Raw genomic sequence first — 18053 nt, forward strand, 5'->3', positions numbered from 1 at the left:
AGATTATCTTCAATTTATCTTCAAAACATTATATCGGAAGAACGACAAATAAGTTTAATAACTGTTCCCGATTCGTTTACGTTTTCCCATTGGTTACCTGTAATATCATGTGCCGGAAATGCAAACATTCGGAGGAGTTCTGAATGAAATGTAAAATGTGTGGACCGGTAATTATGTGAATGGGAATAATTATGTGTTATGTTGTTTTCTTATGTTTACTGCATTGTTAAACCATGAGGTAAGCTGTTTTCTTTAATTTAATCGATATTGGAATTATATGTTCACCTAACTTTATTTGTTAATGTGTTGAAGGTGACATTAGTAAAATTTTATTACGATTGCCCCGGGTTGTTTTATTTTTAGAACACTGTACACATATCCGGATGTTGCTATTTTTTAGAACCAGAAGGTATTTCCCCGCTATTCATAGGTCAATAATGGAATTTCTACATCGTCGATTAATAGTTGGAAACTCGGTGAAGTTTTCTCATGAATATACGTTTAAAATAAGTAAACAATAAAAGTGCACACTGACAGTTGATTACGATACATCTAACAATTTGAGTCATTACTGTAAAACATGGATTATAAGTGAATTATACGCGTAAGGGAAGATTTTCTGTCGAAAATACTAATGCCAACAATCAGCATGGAACTGGGATATTCGTATCAAAGGGTTATTCATGTAAGTATCCTTGAGTAGTTGTGTACGTTTATGTGTTCAAAAATGTTTATTTTTTCATTTATCTTTGGAATTCTTAAAAAAAAAAATTTGCTAAATGTTAAGACAGCGTTTTAATATTTCTACATGTACTATAAATATGCATGTTACATACTTTAGTCTTTACATCTACTTATAATGCACCAGTCAATTGTAACCATGCCCCCCCACAGGTCCGAGGAATAGCTGGGACTTTGACTTTCGGTCTAGCCAACCCTGGGTAAAATCCTCGTCCTGCGGGGACGAACTGATGGTCAAATCCTCGCCATATGCCCCATACCCCAGGGAGCCTAGGTACGGCTATATTTTGCTCAAAGACAAAACCACCGTATTCACCCAGCACTGCGAGGCCACCTGAAAGGTAAAAACACAGCCCATTTCCCCGGCTATCCCCGGCATATCCCCAGACCTGGGGGCTGTGGTTACAATTGGCTGGTGCATTATGTACATGTTACATATTTTTAAATGTACTTATGTACATCATTTATGTATATGATATGAGTATGTAATCTTTTATTTGATTGTTTTATCTTAGAAAAATATTAGACTTAAAAATACCCACTATATGTTTACAAACTGCATATTTTCAAAATAAACCTGTATTAAAAGATGTACATGGTTTCGGGCTGGAAGCCACGACAGCTTGGACACAAGCGACATTCATTTGCTTGGTGTAGGTCTCGTTGAACGTCATACTGAGTGTTGTGAATCATTATCAACCATATGCACAACAACTACACATTTGTGCCTACCAACCCCTTCTCTTGGCTAAAACGAATATAAGTGCAGAATGTATAATTAATACATGTGCATTTGTAATTTACGGTTATAGTTTCTGTTGGTTGATAATCAGAAGTATAATTTCTTTCAGGCAGGAAAATGGCTGAATATTACTATTATATGAAGAATTCCAGCCTGCATTAAATACTTTGTTGGATCTTTGAGACAGATTTGACATCCATGTCTATCCACAAGGCAGTCACATCTGATAGAGGTGATGTGAGTATTTCATATAAAACATATTTGAGTTGGTGTTTGTTGTTTTATAAACTCACTGTATTCAATAATCCAGTGGTGGTGGTGGTGGTGGTGGTGGTGATGGTGGTGGTGATGATGAATTTTATTGATAAATTTAGTAATTTTCTTTATATTATATACATGTATGTATCAGCTTATTGTTGTTGTTTTTAAATAATGTTGAGAAATAATAAACTGTTTATATTTTATTTTGTATATGTATGGCAGTATTATTATCTATACAAATTAGTTAGAAAGTACTTTTTTTTCTTTTACAGCACTAAACATTCTAGATAGGTAAAGAACCTGAAGGGGCATGGAAACCAAATCAGCAATGACTCAGCATTGAGTAATTATCATCTGTGCACACACTACAATTACAAAAGCATGGGAACAAACCAAACTTCAAATGTTGAAGAGTGAACAATTATTGTGAAAAATTCTAAATGTTAGAATACCATTGACTAAATATAACAAATAGACATCGATTACCAACAGAGACTGTTTACATGTTATAATATTAAAAAGACATTAGTTGAGAACTTTCACTCTGACATTTTTTATTATTTTTTTTTTTTTTTTTTTTTTGGGGGGGGGCTACTTAGTGTACTTGTTTCTTTACATATTTTAATTTAAAAGTGCATTCATTGTTTTTAAATCTGAATTCTGAGTTAGTATCATAAGTAAAATTCATTTATTTAAATGATTACATTTTATGAATAAGTCCAATTAAGCTTTTTCAATTTCACGCCGGGTAATCATTGGAGCCATAACATTTTGTTATGTGTTGAGCTACGGAGTGATTTTTTCTCGACAGAGTATACACGCCTCTTTATCCCTTAAAAGACACCCATCTGAAAATATATAAACATAATTGTTAGATTTTGCGTTAAAATACCTGGAAATACAGAATTGGAATTACGACGATCATTTGTTTTTAAGTATTAATTTATTAGACACATAATGAACCTTAAAGTTTGCGAAGAAGTGTGGTAGTTGGTCATACTTTAAAAAGATCGAAAATGATATTAATTCAGTTAATTGTTAATTTTCATGTTATGAAGTTGCTACAGTTTTTTCACCATTCGTTTCCTACTAAATTACTATTCATGAGCACCACAACCTATTCATTGGCACCATAACGTTAAAAAAATCGAGCATAGTGCAGCAATTATAACAAATAAAGTTCTAAAATTTGTAACGCGGCAACCTTTTGTCAATAAAAAAGCCACACACATGTAAAGAAAATGCTTAAACCTAAGGTACGAGAACAATTCTCACGAAAGTCCAGATTTTTACGTTGTCAACACTAACGTCTAGCAAGATATGCAAGTTCTAGACAATCAGATATTAAATTTTATTGAGAACTTTTACATTTAGAACAACTCATGGCCATTCCTATGTGGAACTACATTCTCCAATTTTTTAAATTTACTCGTATAAACCTCTAAAAATGAAAAATAAGAAACCATACTCACTGTTTACATCCATATTCCACTCATTGGCACTAAAACGGAAGACGCGTTGGAGCATTTTCAACACATAACAAAATGTTATGGCTCCAATGATTACCCGGGATGAATTTTTACAAGAAAAAGGTTGATTTTAAATCATTTTATTAGTTATAAAAATGTATAGTTACATGACATTATGTATATTTTCTTCTTGTTACATATTTAAGTGAAAAAAAAAAACCACACACTATTTTTAAAGATGCTCTTACTCCCAAATAAGACTTATCACAATTACTATTATTGTATTATTGTTTTGATTTTTTTAAATGGGTTGATAGATGTCAACAACAATGTTTCTAATGAAGGATCTTAAATTCAATTTGCAAATAAGAATGAACATAAAACATGGTATTTCTGCCTTGTGATACTATAGTAGACCACAGTAAATATTTTAGCAATCACCAATCATTTAATATTTGTCATGCTTTCTGCTATTATAAACAGGGTCACAAGCTTGTTATCAGTAAACAATATTTCAGTAATATCATTCAATTTGATGTGTGTTATAAATACAATTATATGTATTGATTTCAAATAAGAGTTTCACTTTAAAGATGCTCATTTAAAGATAATGTATAGACACACAAAAACTAGACACATTTGATACTAATTATATGAATGATTATTGTTTAGGTGACCTCTGATTTGTTTTGGAGATATTCATTAATGGTTGTTATTCTTTATTGTCTTCAGTTTCTTATACATTTTAGGATTTTTATAATTGCTTTTCTGGTATACAATGTAATTTAATGCAAATGAAAACACACTTTAAACTAGACACATTTGATACTAATGATATAAATGATTATTGTTTACATGTACTCTGATTTGTTATGAAGATATTCATAAAGGGGTGTTCTTCATGTTATTATACATTTTGGACTTGATTTAGTATTGCTTTTCTGGTATATATTCATTCAATGCACAAAAACCTATTTTAAGTGTTCAGTATCACTTTCACACATTGATTACTATTTTTTTTTTGCATATTTGGCCTATTTATGGTTATATGTGCATTGTTGTATTTCAAAACCTTAAAAATGAAACAGTATTATTTCTTTCATACATAGTCTGATACATATTCAGTTTGAATGCGTTATTTTTATCATATTTGAAAATTTTGCCATTGTCCAACAAGACACATGCTGTTTTTATGTTAATATCAACTAAAAACATCCATTTTCAACTCTTCTTTACTATGTAAAAGAAAAAATTAACATTATTACTCCATAAACCAGATTTTTATGCAATTTTACATTACATTTTAGTATTATTAAACAGCTAAAAACAAGGCATGTTATGTTATGAATGCAATTCATCTAGTAAACAATGTTCACTTTTTATAGTTCAATAAACAGTTCAATAATTATGTTCTATTTATGTTTGCAACTTTCAGACGAAATGATAATGTTTATTAAAGTACTACAAAAATTGTTAAATTGTTATTTCATATCACTTCTTCATGATGAATTAGGTAACTTATTCTTCCCTACAAGTCATCATTCCAGCATGGTGACGTTGCCTCCTTTCCTATATGATTAGAACTACAGTGTACATGAACAATAACTCTATTTCAGCGTATTGCAAGAGTTATTCCCTTTGTATCTTTTCCTGTCCAAATATTTTGAGGATTTCATAGATGCGGTTCAATGCACCATAATATGCTTGTTGACCTTGACATTCCTTGTTTTTCAACATATAACAAATGCATAAACTATTAAACGGCGCCCTTTGATGCTTTGCATCAATGGTCTTTCTTGTATCCAGTTGTAGGCTTATATATAAAGGAAACGGGATTGGTCTTACATAAAACATGTTTGAAAGTGTGATACATTCCAACATGTTCTAATATCAATGTGAAGTTCAGACACGAGGTTATTTAATTTGGCATTTTGAATAAAGGGGAGTCTTAGATACGGAAGCCAATAAGCCGTTTAGAATTTGAATTTCGATCTACAAAATAAGAACATATTGCTTACATTTAAGAATTAAGAACTTAGAACGTAGGTTCTAGATGTAAATACCAGGAGACGGGTCATTCTTCGAAAAAAGAAAAACACTGTAAGAAGAGATCGCATATACGATAATAAAATATAGCGCCTTGTTCAATGTTTGTTGCATTAAGAAGGTTAACTGCCTTGTAAAAACCGTACTTGTTGATCGTGCTGCTTAGACTTTACAGAATGAAACGATCATTGCCAACGTGACCGAAGAATGTGTAAACATAAACACAATGTAACATATATTCATTGTTTATGGCGTTAGAGATAGTGCTTTTGGAAGTGTCCTTATATGGAAGACTTCAAGAAAAGAAGAACTTGAAAAATTCGAGTCTCCAAAATTAAAGGGACTGTACACCAGATTGGCACCAAAAAAAGTTGTTGTTTTTCTGTAACGAATCTCAGGACAATTATTTAATAAGATGTTTTACACTTTGATGTCATAATTGTAAAAAAAATACGAAAATGTCAAAAAAAATTGAGTCGGAGACCGAGTTCGAACCGGTGTCGCCAAAATCGCACCCAGAGTTGTATCCACTGTGCTACAAAGGCTTACCCTAAACGAGTGGAATATTTAAACTATATACCTAACTTAACATCGACAAGCCAATCACGCATAAGAAATGAATTCTACTAGGTAATCTTTTTAATGGAAAAATACGAAATAATTGCTAAAAATAAATTAAATGGTAAACTATATGGTACTTCAGTTAGTAAGTTTCAATGCATTGTACACATCGATACCAAGTTTATGTCAGTTTATGTTCTTTTATTCGCTATTTTATCATACGGAGTACAGCCCATTTAACGCGTCAGCTAAAAACATACGTAATCCCACATTTTACTGCCGTAATAGCAAACAACAACCGTACAATTTGGTTTCCGGTAAGCTGTGGTTAGCGCAGTACAGGTTAGCTTACTTATTCTACCAAGACGACCCGGGATTGGTTCCCGATCTGGGCGCATGTGCGTTTTATTTATGGTCACCAAGCCGGACAAGTGGGTTTCCTACGGGTACTACGGGTACTCCGGTTTCCCCCACCATACAAGACCACACCCTAGCGCAAAATCGTGCCAGCGAGAGTGATAAAAATAATGTTTTTATAATATGTTTCACAATCGTTGTAGGATATATATATATATATAAAGAGAACATTAAGTTAAATTCATCATGAAAATGACAGCTGTGGCAACACTAGCATAATTTATTATCATGTTTTCCATTAACGGTAAAAACACAATCCACTTAGCAAACGATCAAGCAACAAATGTTAAGCGTTGATCTTAATCTCCTCGAGGCAAAATCGTGATTAGAAAACGCTTAAACGTTGCGTAAGAATTACTATACATGAGAATCTACAATTGTGTCCATAGATCACTGAGGACCTCACATTCCCAACCGGACCTTCGAAAATTTCAAACCAATTATAATTATTGTTTCATACCAAGCGTAAAGTCACTCCGTTTAAACGTACATGGCTACATATATATATTGGAACAAAATTCCTAGTGCACAACTTGGTTACCTATCCAACATTCTGCTAAGGTGTCATGACAGTTTAAATCGTTCTGAAGGCATGCTTTGCTCTTTGAACGACCATAACTCTCCTTCTGGTGTGTGCCGTTGCAAAACAAAACCCGAGATGCACAACTGCATTACCTTAATAGCATTCCCATAAGGTTTCCTAGCTTAACTCTAGATTATATAGTTTTTTAGCGACACAAGTTCAGAGTAGCAATTCTTGCATATTCAAACGTTATATCTCAACTCCAGTAAAACGCATTCCAGTGCACAACTTCATAATCTGAACAACTTCCATCGAAGATGTAATGACATAATGTTAAATATTTTTGCAGTTTTGAGCGACGCAAGTTAAAAAACCTATTTTTCCTGATTCAAGTCCCAAACTGTTTACCTGGTAAATCCCAGTGCACAGTTTATCACGTTACAGTATTCCCATAAAGTATTATGACTCCAGGTCGTAAAAATTTAGAGTTTTGAGGGACACAAATTTGCATAGTACATGGTTACAGACGAAATCACGCACGGACGTACGCACGCAAAAATGCAAATTTATTTGCCCTCCCATTTGTAGGGCCATAACATTCATAAACAAAACCAATAACAACACCACTACATGGTCACGATGTTGTCGATCGCCACAATGGAGGGTATGGCTGATCCTCAAGTACCATAATAATTGGTACATCACTAAAATATGGTTTAATGTTCATGGCCCACGGGGGTGAAAGCCTCAACAAAATCGCAAAAGGAATCACTTAAGCAGGAAACTCTGTTTTATATTCAAATATGCGATCTATTCTCTGTCATCTTCCCATTCTTCTTAAAATGGCGCGCCTGCTGGTATTTACTTCTTAGAGCTTAGATCTAAGTGTTTAGTACTAAAATGTAAGCACTTAGTTTTGATTGTGTACACCTATAGTTCTAGGTCAAACAGCCCTTGTGAGCTACCGTACTTCAAGCTTACCTTTTACAAGCTTACAAATTAAGTGTATGTTTAAAGAGTCTACTTATTTTCTAGGCAGGGCATAATTTACATCATTGTAACAATTTATGTTGAAAGCACATAATCTGTTCTTTTGAAGAAATAAAAAACAAAACATTTCAATAATTTTCAAATCCATTTACAGGCTTGAAAGTTAGAAATAAAAAGGTTCTCAAAAGGAAAAGAGAAAAATAGGAAATTTGATTCTTTATTTGTGAATATACACAGACATATTGATCAAAGGCAAAATTGCGACTTTAAAAAGCAATCAAACACAAGAATCGTATACCTATACAATGCTATAGTTTAAAGAATTGATAAAAACAATATAACTGACATAATGGTGACCATAAGCAAATGTCTCTATGTGAGTACTTACGAACTGTCGGCTGTATAAGAGAGGCAGTGACAACAAGAACCAGCCATGCGTATATTCCGACCATTGTCTGTAAATAACACTTCTTTAGTTTTTGAAACTGGTGTGTGTAAACTATTGTTATTCATTGTCTTAGAAACATAGTGAAACACATAACATACATTTACGTTTAACTTGCATAACGAATAATTTGAAAATCTGCATTTAAAGAGTCTGGTTTGTCACAGAGACGTTCTACCGAGGGCAGTTTAATGCTAGGATTGAATTGGTCGGTTGAAGTGAAACTATATAAAAGCGAAAAAAATCAGACATTATCTGTACTTTTGTTTAAAAAACATCGAACCAGGGCGAGACAATTATAGCCTGTTAAATAACATTTACTATGATTACCCTGAACAATTATTTTAACGCTGCCTTCTAAGTAAAGGTTAAAGGAACTAACTCTGGCCTTCTGTATGTTTTCGACTTAGGCTAGCGTTAGTTTCCGAAATGCGCATGCAAATCTTTATAAGTCCTTCAATCAGTATCCTTCATATATAAGGCGTTGCGTTTTGAATCATTTCCATTGAACATTTCAATAGCTAGAAATTACCTTTCGTTATCTCGATGTATTTCCCGTGGTCCGAACGACTTGGACATAGAGAGTTTTGACTGTATATATACACCGACTTAAACTGGTTTCCGCTTCGCTGGTTTTCATTTATAAACAATGAATTCGCTTGCTTGCCCCAGTTTTCTTCGGACAACATTACAAATGCTGGTGTAAACGCATCGGCAAGGATAGAAAAAAACTTAGGGGATATTCAGTTGAACTTAAGCTTTATTTTCTCTGGTCATTTTCAAACCTCCTCCTATATAATACTTTTTTGAAATACTTTGGAACTCACTAAATAAGATAGGTCAATTTAATCAAATGTTAACAATCTATCAGTAGGCTGGTTTTTCTGTGAACTCCAGCTTCATTGACCGACCCAAAGCGGTTATCCTATCATGTATCGGTTAAGTTATTTTGATGAGTATGTGGCCTGATTGTCATATTATACGTGGTGTTTGTACGAGTGCGACTCTATTCCAGTCTCATTCGGAGCCTTGCCATGTGCCTTTAAACAGTTTTTGTACATGAGTTGTTTTACTTAGGACTTTTCCCATACTTTTTTATATTATTATTTTTTTCTTAAGTGCGTTTTTATATCTAGGCTGGCTTGACCGTTCGTTCGACAAGAACGATCCAGAAATGATATCAGACCTTAATTTTCCGCATCCGTTTTACTAAGTATATACATGATTAATACACATAGATTAATTTCGTTGATCTAGCTCTTGTAACTTGTAACATTACAAAGCGGCCCAGGAAACACACACACGCTAGCGCGCACAATAGTTTTATTATATAAGTACGTTGGAATAATAAGAACATTCACACATACAATTTTACAAAAAGACTAGTGTAGTGACATATATTTTTATGTAATGTCTTAAAAAAAAACAGACAAAAGCTCCCTGCTTCACCCGCATAAATGTGTAGATTTGGTTTTTCCTTTATTTGAAATCGTAAGCAATAAGTAAAACATCAACATTTTGTTCATTTACAGTTTAATTCATGTGACTTAACTGCGAAAATACTCACAACAAAGAATATGACTCTTTCCACAGCGTATACGATTATTAAACACAACAGAAATACGACACTGTCCACAGCGTAAATGAGTCTTAGATACAACAAGATATAATTATTAGAAACTTTTTGCACTGAAAAAGTCAATAACATTCGTGAAATGCATTAAACCATTCTTTACATTAAACGCTAATCCGATTTGCACTCAGCATTTTTGCTGTAGATATTTTTGTACAAAACAATCAACTTAAGATTATTTATGTAACAGAAGGCGCAGATGGTATTAAGCAAAGGGACCGAGGATGGATCGGGACCGAGTAAGATATTTATTCCCGAAATGTTTTCACAAATTAGCTATGCAAGACACAAATCTCAGCTTTTTTAGCATAAATTTTCAGCAAGTTTACAGGTTTACAAGTTTAATTGGCAATATTGGCAATACAAAAGCCTTTGGCCATGAAGAATGATATAAAACATATTAAATCAGATTTACACAAAATACAAAGGTATTAACATATAGTACATAGTATATACATTAATTCGATATGTCCTCATACAACAATTATAAATACTTGAAGGTATTAAACTAAGAAGCAACTGCATCAATGGAGAGAGAACGCCTTAACATAGCAGTGTATATATGTTTTAGCCAAACATCTTAAAGGGATATTACTATTTGATGACATTTTCTATGTATATTTATTCAGTGCATTCCATGATGTTGAATTATTACATTTTAAACATATGTCGGAGTAAAAAGGACAGCATAGTATTAAGTGGTATTCAGATTCAACCATATTAATATTACAAAGTTTACATATACGATTTATACGTGTTCTATCATTATATCTCCCAACCTCGATTTCCAGAGATTGTGAATACAGTCGTAGTCTGGATAATGCAATTCTAAATTTATAACTCATACTAATTTCTAATAAACTTTGTGAATTAACAGTATCAGACCAATGTTGTATAAACTAATCATATAGACGTTGCCTTAAAGATACTAGGCATGATATCAATATGTTAAATTTGTTCTCTGTTTATGAATGTAAATGCGTATCAAAATTTATATTATTTGCTTGTAAGGATCCATACCACTACTATCAAAAATACGTACCTTAAGGAGTGTAATAAAGTATTAACACATTTAGACCAGTTATCATTGGCATTGCTCTATGGACAGGCAGCATCATTCACTTGTTCATTTAACATGTCATGTATACGCGAGGTTTTGGAATTTTTACCTTGTATAGAAAATTAAGTGCTCTGATTTTACATAGTAGAGATAAAGGAAAACGACCCAGCTGACCCAGAACGGCTGCATTGGAAGTTAAAGATAAAGTTTGTCAACCTCTTTCATATCATAAATTCCCCAAGCCTCACATCCATACACAAGGATTGGTGCAATCATGGATTCAAACAATGACATCTTTGTCGTAACATCAAGCTTTATTCCACTGAATGTTGATATAAGGTGATTGAATGCTAATAAAGCTTGATCTCTTAACAAAAGCTAAAAGCTATCGACATTTTCAATAGATTGAGTGCCGATTGTCCAGACAAAATGATTTACGTTTTTCGAAGATACATATTTTGGTTTTACCAAATTAATTTTAGGATCCCTTTTGCATAAATATCACTGCACAGCATCAAGCTGAGCTTGAAGACTAATAGGATCAGTAGTGAACAGTGCAATGTCGTCTACAAATAGTAACATATACAACGACAGGTTGTGAATATCACTATTGGTCAGATTATTCAAAATCTACATTGGCTTTAATATCATTTATAAACAAAATATATAAGAGGGGAAAGGGGTTCCCCTTGTTTAAAGCCAAGAAAAATATCAAAGATATCTGAATATGATATATTATGCAAATCTTCGACAGATTTTACTACTTATACCAGATTGGATTAATTGAATCCATAATGCATCATGTATAGCAGTGTCAAAAGCCTTTTTATAGTCAATAAAAGCACAGTATAATTTTCGTTTCTTGGATAAAACTTTTTGAATAACAGTGTGCAAAATAAATATACAATCCACCGTACTGCGGCTGTCGCGAAAGCCAAATTGATCATTATTTAATTTATTATTAGTTTCACACCACTTATAAATTATATTAATCCATCAACGTGATAATTAGAGGATCGGTTTTATCGCCCTTTTTATGGATATGCACAATAACACCTTTAACCTAGGCTTCTGGAAATAATCCATTTTCAAAGATATACTCGAAAATAGTAACTAAATATGGTAAATAAAAAGTTTTGCATTCATGAAAAAATCTGCGACATTACCACTGATATAACAACTTTAATGTCTAGACACATAGATCTAATTGTATTACAAATCTCATACGAAGTAAATGCATATCCGTAATATTAAGCAGTATTACATGTACATATAATAAAATTATGGTATGATTATGATAACTCGCTTTTGTCTTCAAGCTTCGCGTCAAGTTTGGTGTTTAAACGCGTTAAACACAGTTTACTTATGATGATCAACGTCCGAACTATAGGTCGAGTTTTATTCAGGGACCATATTCAATAGCCACTCAAGATTTATCTTATTTTTAAGGATATAATCTTAGTGTTTTTATTGAATTATAAAATAAATTAGCCAAAAAGAATAAATGGAATCACTCCGACATGTCTTAGGATAAGCTTAAGAATTACATTGAATACCGCCGCAGGTATAACTTTATATTCCCATGATCGCTATCTCTCCCATTTGTTGAATGTGTCACGCACATGAACTATAATCTACATTTGTATACTTAAATTTCACTGCAGTGATTATGTCTAATTGCAATTCAGTTTATTAAAAACAAAGGTCCATAACAGGCTGCTAAACAATTGCTTTTGGTTATGTTTTTTTACAATATTTTTTTTTTAATTTAAATGAAATAATTGAATGTAAAACCTTCCCGTAACAGTTAAATTGGGTAACCTTGTTAAACTAGGTCATTGTAATACCAATGTTGGGGAGTTAGATGAAGCACTTTGTATTGTCCGCGGGTATATCAGATGAAATTTGATGCAAACATTATAATCATGGTACATATTCTGAGAAAAACATTATCAAAATATTCAAGTATTTCATACTGGCATGGCGAACTAGTAGGGACTTTAGACACTAGATGATTCCAGAAAAGGTGCAATTTAATCATTTGACAAGGCCCAATGAACTCCTCGACGAGTGATTTCGTTATAAGATAAAACTCCGACACCAGTATTTTAAATAGAAATCCTGTTTCATTGGTGGGACTAGACAACAATTGAAATACACTATGATTATATTCAACGTTCAAATTTAAATCCACTGGATTTTTAGACGTCAGTAACGAAGAAAAATTCTGCAGACACTATTAGCAGATTGAAAGCTGCTTAGTATTTCTGTGTCTTTGATTGTTTCTTTGTTCCGTCTACACATTAACTCTCGGAATGGTAACAAGAACAATAAGCGCACGTAACTTTTTATTTATAAAACTGACCATTGGTCACTCTAAGTTAAGGAAAAGCGCTTTTTACCGAGAAAATAACTATTTTACTAAAATATTGGTGTTATAAGTTTTTAGCGTGAGTTTAAAAAAAATGCCTTTTAACCAATACCAATATACCACACCAAAGTCTGTATCGCACTCTGATGGCTCTTACCATGCAACCAAGCATGCAACAATAACGTCTGTATACGGGGGGGGGGGCATCTTGTGTCGCTAGATGCAAATGGAGTTATTTCATCAAAGGTCCAACGTATGCTTTAGGTAGAATGTCGGGGATGCCTAGAGGACATACAATTCAATCCTTAATCTGTCTCGCATTCGGATAGCTGATATCTTGCGTCGAACGTGCAATAATTGCCTTTGGATGCGTTTGGACGCTTAATGCACATGCGGCAATAGTATCCAGGTCAAAAGTATTTTCATCGAAAGCATGGAATGACTAAACAAGATCAAATCGCTAATTCAAATGAGGTCCAGTTATCCGAGATCAAAAAAGAATGAATGTTCTAGGATACCAAGACGAGATCAAAACGAGTCCAAAGTTTATCACGCACCTGGATTGCTCTTGCCATGCTTGCGAACATGAAAGAAATCTGGGCACATTTGGTCAATAAATGCAAACGAGATCATTTTTTTTTATCACAGTTCGTATTAAAAAAAGTAAAAGCCTAGACAAGATTAAAACACGTTCCAAGTCAGTGTCACAATCGCAAGATTGTTACTATGTGGGCCAGAATACAACAATTCTCTAAATCGCTTAATTCTTATAAGGCAATTTCATACAAGGTCCCATGATTATCTCTCAGTCGGATGGCTGTCACCATGTTGCGAATATGCAACCAACATCTTACGAGGAAATCGCTGGTCCCTTAGTGCAAATGAGGTAATTTCATCGTAGGTCAACCGCGTGTTTTCATCGAAAGTATGGAATGTCTAGACGAGATTTAAACAAGGCTTATGTCGGACGTTTACTCGGAAGACTACCACCAAGCGTGTGCAAATCACCTTACGGGGTCACATTTTGTATCTAAATACAAATGAGGAAATATCATTCCTGGTCAAATACAAACGCATTTATTTCATACCAGGTCAAACGAGTGTTTGTATTGAAAGAAGTTGATGGCTAAACGAGATCAAAAGCAGTTCCAGTCCTTTTTCGCACTCGGATGGCTGATTCAATACTTGCAAACATTCAACAATAGTGTGTGTAACGCTGGCACATTTAGTAGCTAATTACAAATGAAGTCATTTTATCCCAGGTGATTAAAACCAGTCCCAAGTAGCTCTCGTACGTTGATGGGTCGTATCATGCGTTCGAACATGCAACCATCGCCATAAGAGGCATTCTTTGTTCGTTAAATACAAATGAGTTTATTAAAGACCGGGTCAAACAATTGATTTTATCGAATATGTGTGAGACTTAAATACACAAGACTTAAATCAGTCCCAAAATGAGCTCAAATTTGGACTGCAGTTACCATGGATGCGAACATGCAACACTCGTCCGAACATTTGGTCACTAAATGTTTTTACAGGAGTTACTTTTCTCAATATGTAGACGGAAACACCTGTAGGGCTTTGATTGACCACAATAAACAGTAGGTCCTTTATCATTCTGATATTTAAATCATGTACAAGTAGAGACCACACTATTCAATTCTAGATTTTAAATTACATTAACTCAACTTGTATTACAACTTACAAGACATTACATTAACTTGTGTTACAAGACATAACATTTAATTGTGTCACAAGGTTTTCATTATCTGGCCATATTTGATTGCAAATGGTATTGATAAAATTGGAAACTATTAAAAATTGTTCAAACACCCGTCGTGAGTTGCGTCAACATTTCAATCCGATTTTTTATGAAAAGTCCGGGGTGCCTAAACGATATTAAAACCAGTTCCGTATGTCTGTCTCGAATTCAGATGGCTATCTCAAAGTGTGCGAACATTCAACAATCGTCTTAAGGATGCATATTTCATCAAACGTATTGGATGCCTAGCCGAGATAAAAAAGAGAGTAAATTTTCAGTCGGTCTTGCACTCGGATGGCTGTCACATTTGGTTGCTAGATGTAAATGAGGTTATTTTAGTTCAGGTCAAACGAGTGTCTGTTTCAGTTGCGTCAACATTTCAATCCGATTTTTTAGGAAAAGTTTGTAAAGATTAAAACATGTCTATCTTACACTAAACACTTATGACTGTGACCATGTTGCAATCGTGAAAGTGGGCACCTTTTGTCACTAAAAGCAAATGGAGATATTTCATCCTAGGTAAAAAGAATGTTTTAATCGTAATTATTGAAACCATTCAAGTTTAAAATCATTCCCAAGACGGTCTCACGCTCATGCAAAAATCGTCTTACGGGGCAAGTGGTTCCAATGCCTATGCGGTATATTTCACCCCAGTTAAAACAAGTGTTTTATCGGAGTATGGAATGCTTAGACGAGGTAATATCCAATTCGAAGTCGGCCTCGCACTTGGATGTCCGTTGCCATGCGTTCAAGCATTCATCAATCGTCTTACCGCCCCCTCCCCAACTATCGATAGGAAAAGAAATTTGACCCTTTCGGGACATTATTATCGTGTTTATATATCGAAAAAACTAGTGATACATGTATAATAACCATTGTGAACTGAGAATTCATTTACTAAATAATAGGAAATTAGTTTTAATTATTCAATGGCAAATAAAAAATAGATAAAAAGACTTATACTTATTCTTTGTTCACCACGAATAGGATTTCATTTATTTTCAAATCGAGTTATTCAACTAAAATGTATGAACAAGCATCAAACAACAAGTGCCGGATACTCATTTAAACTGACTTTTGTAAAACCTAGCTTAACCAGTGTGGACATAACACGTGGTTTGTCACGTCACATTTAGTTATAACGTGAAGTAAAATACCGCTCGACTCAAAAAGGATTATCGCTGTAAGTGTGTTATTTTTATATCATTTTTTATAAAACCTAGTGGAGGCTAAGCAGAAAAAGGTTACACTACACTCGGTTACTAAGCGACATGTTGAGTAAGTTATAGTTTTTTCAAAAATCGTGGGCAAATGCTGAAAATGGACAAAATATTGTTTGTTATGACGAGAAGCAAAACCTATTTGGTTATGACGAAAAGCAGTTTTAGGAACAATTGCCGACCTCTCTCCATCTTGCAATGAGCTACATACTTAGCAGTGACACGTAGTGGTCATATGCATATATGTCTTTTAATTGCTGTAAAACATAACCGATGCTCATTGCAAAACAGGTTTAAAGTGGGCTCATTGCAAGATGTAGCGAGGTCGGCAATTGTTCCTAAAAACTGCTTTTCGTCATAACCAAATAGGTTTTGCTTTTCGTCATAACAAAATACAAACATTTTATATTTCTATATATTGTATGCCTTATTTTAGGTATGTATATATCCTGAGAATAGAATATGCATTCCGAGACTTCCGTTTTAAGGCAAACATGGTGAATATATATATAAACAACTTTTTGGAGCAGAAACGTAATTAGCTTCTCGTCATAACAAACAATATTTTGTCCATTTTCAGCATTTGCCCACGATTTTTGAAAAAACTATAAATTACTCAACATGCCGCTTAGTAACCGAGTGTAGTGTACATTTTTCCACTTAGCCTCCGCTAGGTTTTATAAAAATTGATATAAAAATAACATACTTACAGCGATAATCCTTTTTGAGTTGAGCGGTATTTTACTTCACGTTATAACTAAATGTGACGTGCCAAACCACGTGGTATGTCCACACTGCTAACATAATTAAATTTTCGACAACGGGTAACGGTCAGCTGTAGGCGGTGGATGTGCGTTCATAATAATGTAACGGTCCGCTGAAGGCGGCGGATGTGCGTTCATAGTATAACATTCCATTATAGACGGAAGTACGTTCATAAATCGTATGTTTTCTTGGTTTGAAATATGCAAATAAGCAAAGCCCTGGCTCCGTGTGGGTGGAGAATTTACTGTATGTAAAGACCAGCGGACCCCTTTCAGGGTCGAGCATGTTTTTCTCTGAAGGGATATGTTGGCCTTGTTGCGTCTTTGAAGTCGCACGTTACAAATGGTGGCAGCGATGGGATGTTGACAACTGCCCAGTCGGGGATGCCTTACCCACGAGTTCCTTAAGCCAAGATTCGGGACGAGTCTTGTCGAAGGGGAAAGTAATTTAACGGTCCGATGTAGGCGGCGGATGTGCGTTCATAGTATAACATTCCGTTAAAGACGGAAGTACGTTCATAGTACGAATGTTTTCTTTGTTGGTAATATGCAAATAAGCAAAGGCTCCTTGTGGATTGAAAATTTACCCTTCAGGGTCGAGCATGCTTTTCTCTGTAGGGATCTGTTGGGTCTTTGACGTCGCACGTTACAAAAGTATCTAACGGTGTTCTGAAAAATCGAGCATTTCCAACTGTGAAACATGATACGGATAAGATACTTGTCCGATGTCTGACTCAATCAAACGTGGTTGGGTCCCTTTAGAAAATTGTTTTTTTTTATATTTTGGACACACTATTTGGTAATAGTGTATCTATTTTTCCTTTTAATGACGATATCGTGTCTATGATGTGTTTGTATATTGTATTACCAGCCTAGCTGTTTGTTCCGTATACATGTAGGGCTCACAAGTATCCTCAAACGGAAGGGAGTCCATAAATGCCAATGGGCATGAACGTTCTGTTTGTAGACCATTTCAAATGTACAAACGGACATGTTTTTACAATGGATTTACACTTATAGACAAATTTCGAGATATTGTAACCGGAAA

The sequence above is a fragment of the Mya arenaria genome, chromosome 8 (assembly GCF_026914265.1).
Source record: "Mya arenaria isolate MELC-2E11 chromosome 8, ASM2691426v1".
Taxonomy (NCBI): domain Eukaryota; kingdom Metazoa; phylum Mollusca; class Bivalvia; order Myida; family Myidae; genus Mya; species Mya arenaria.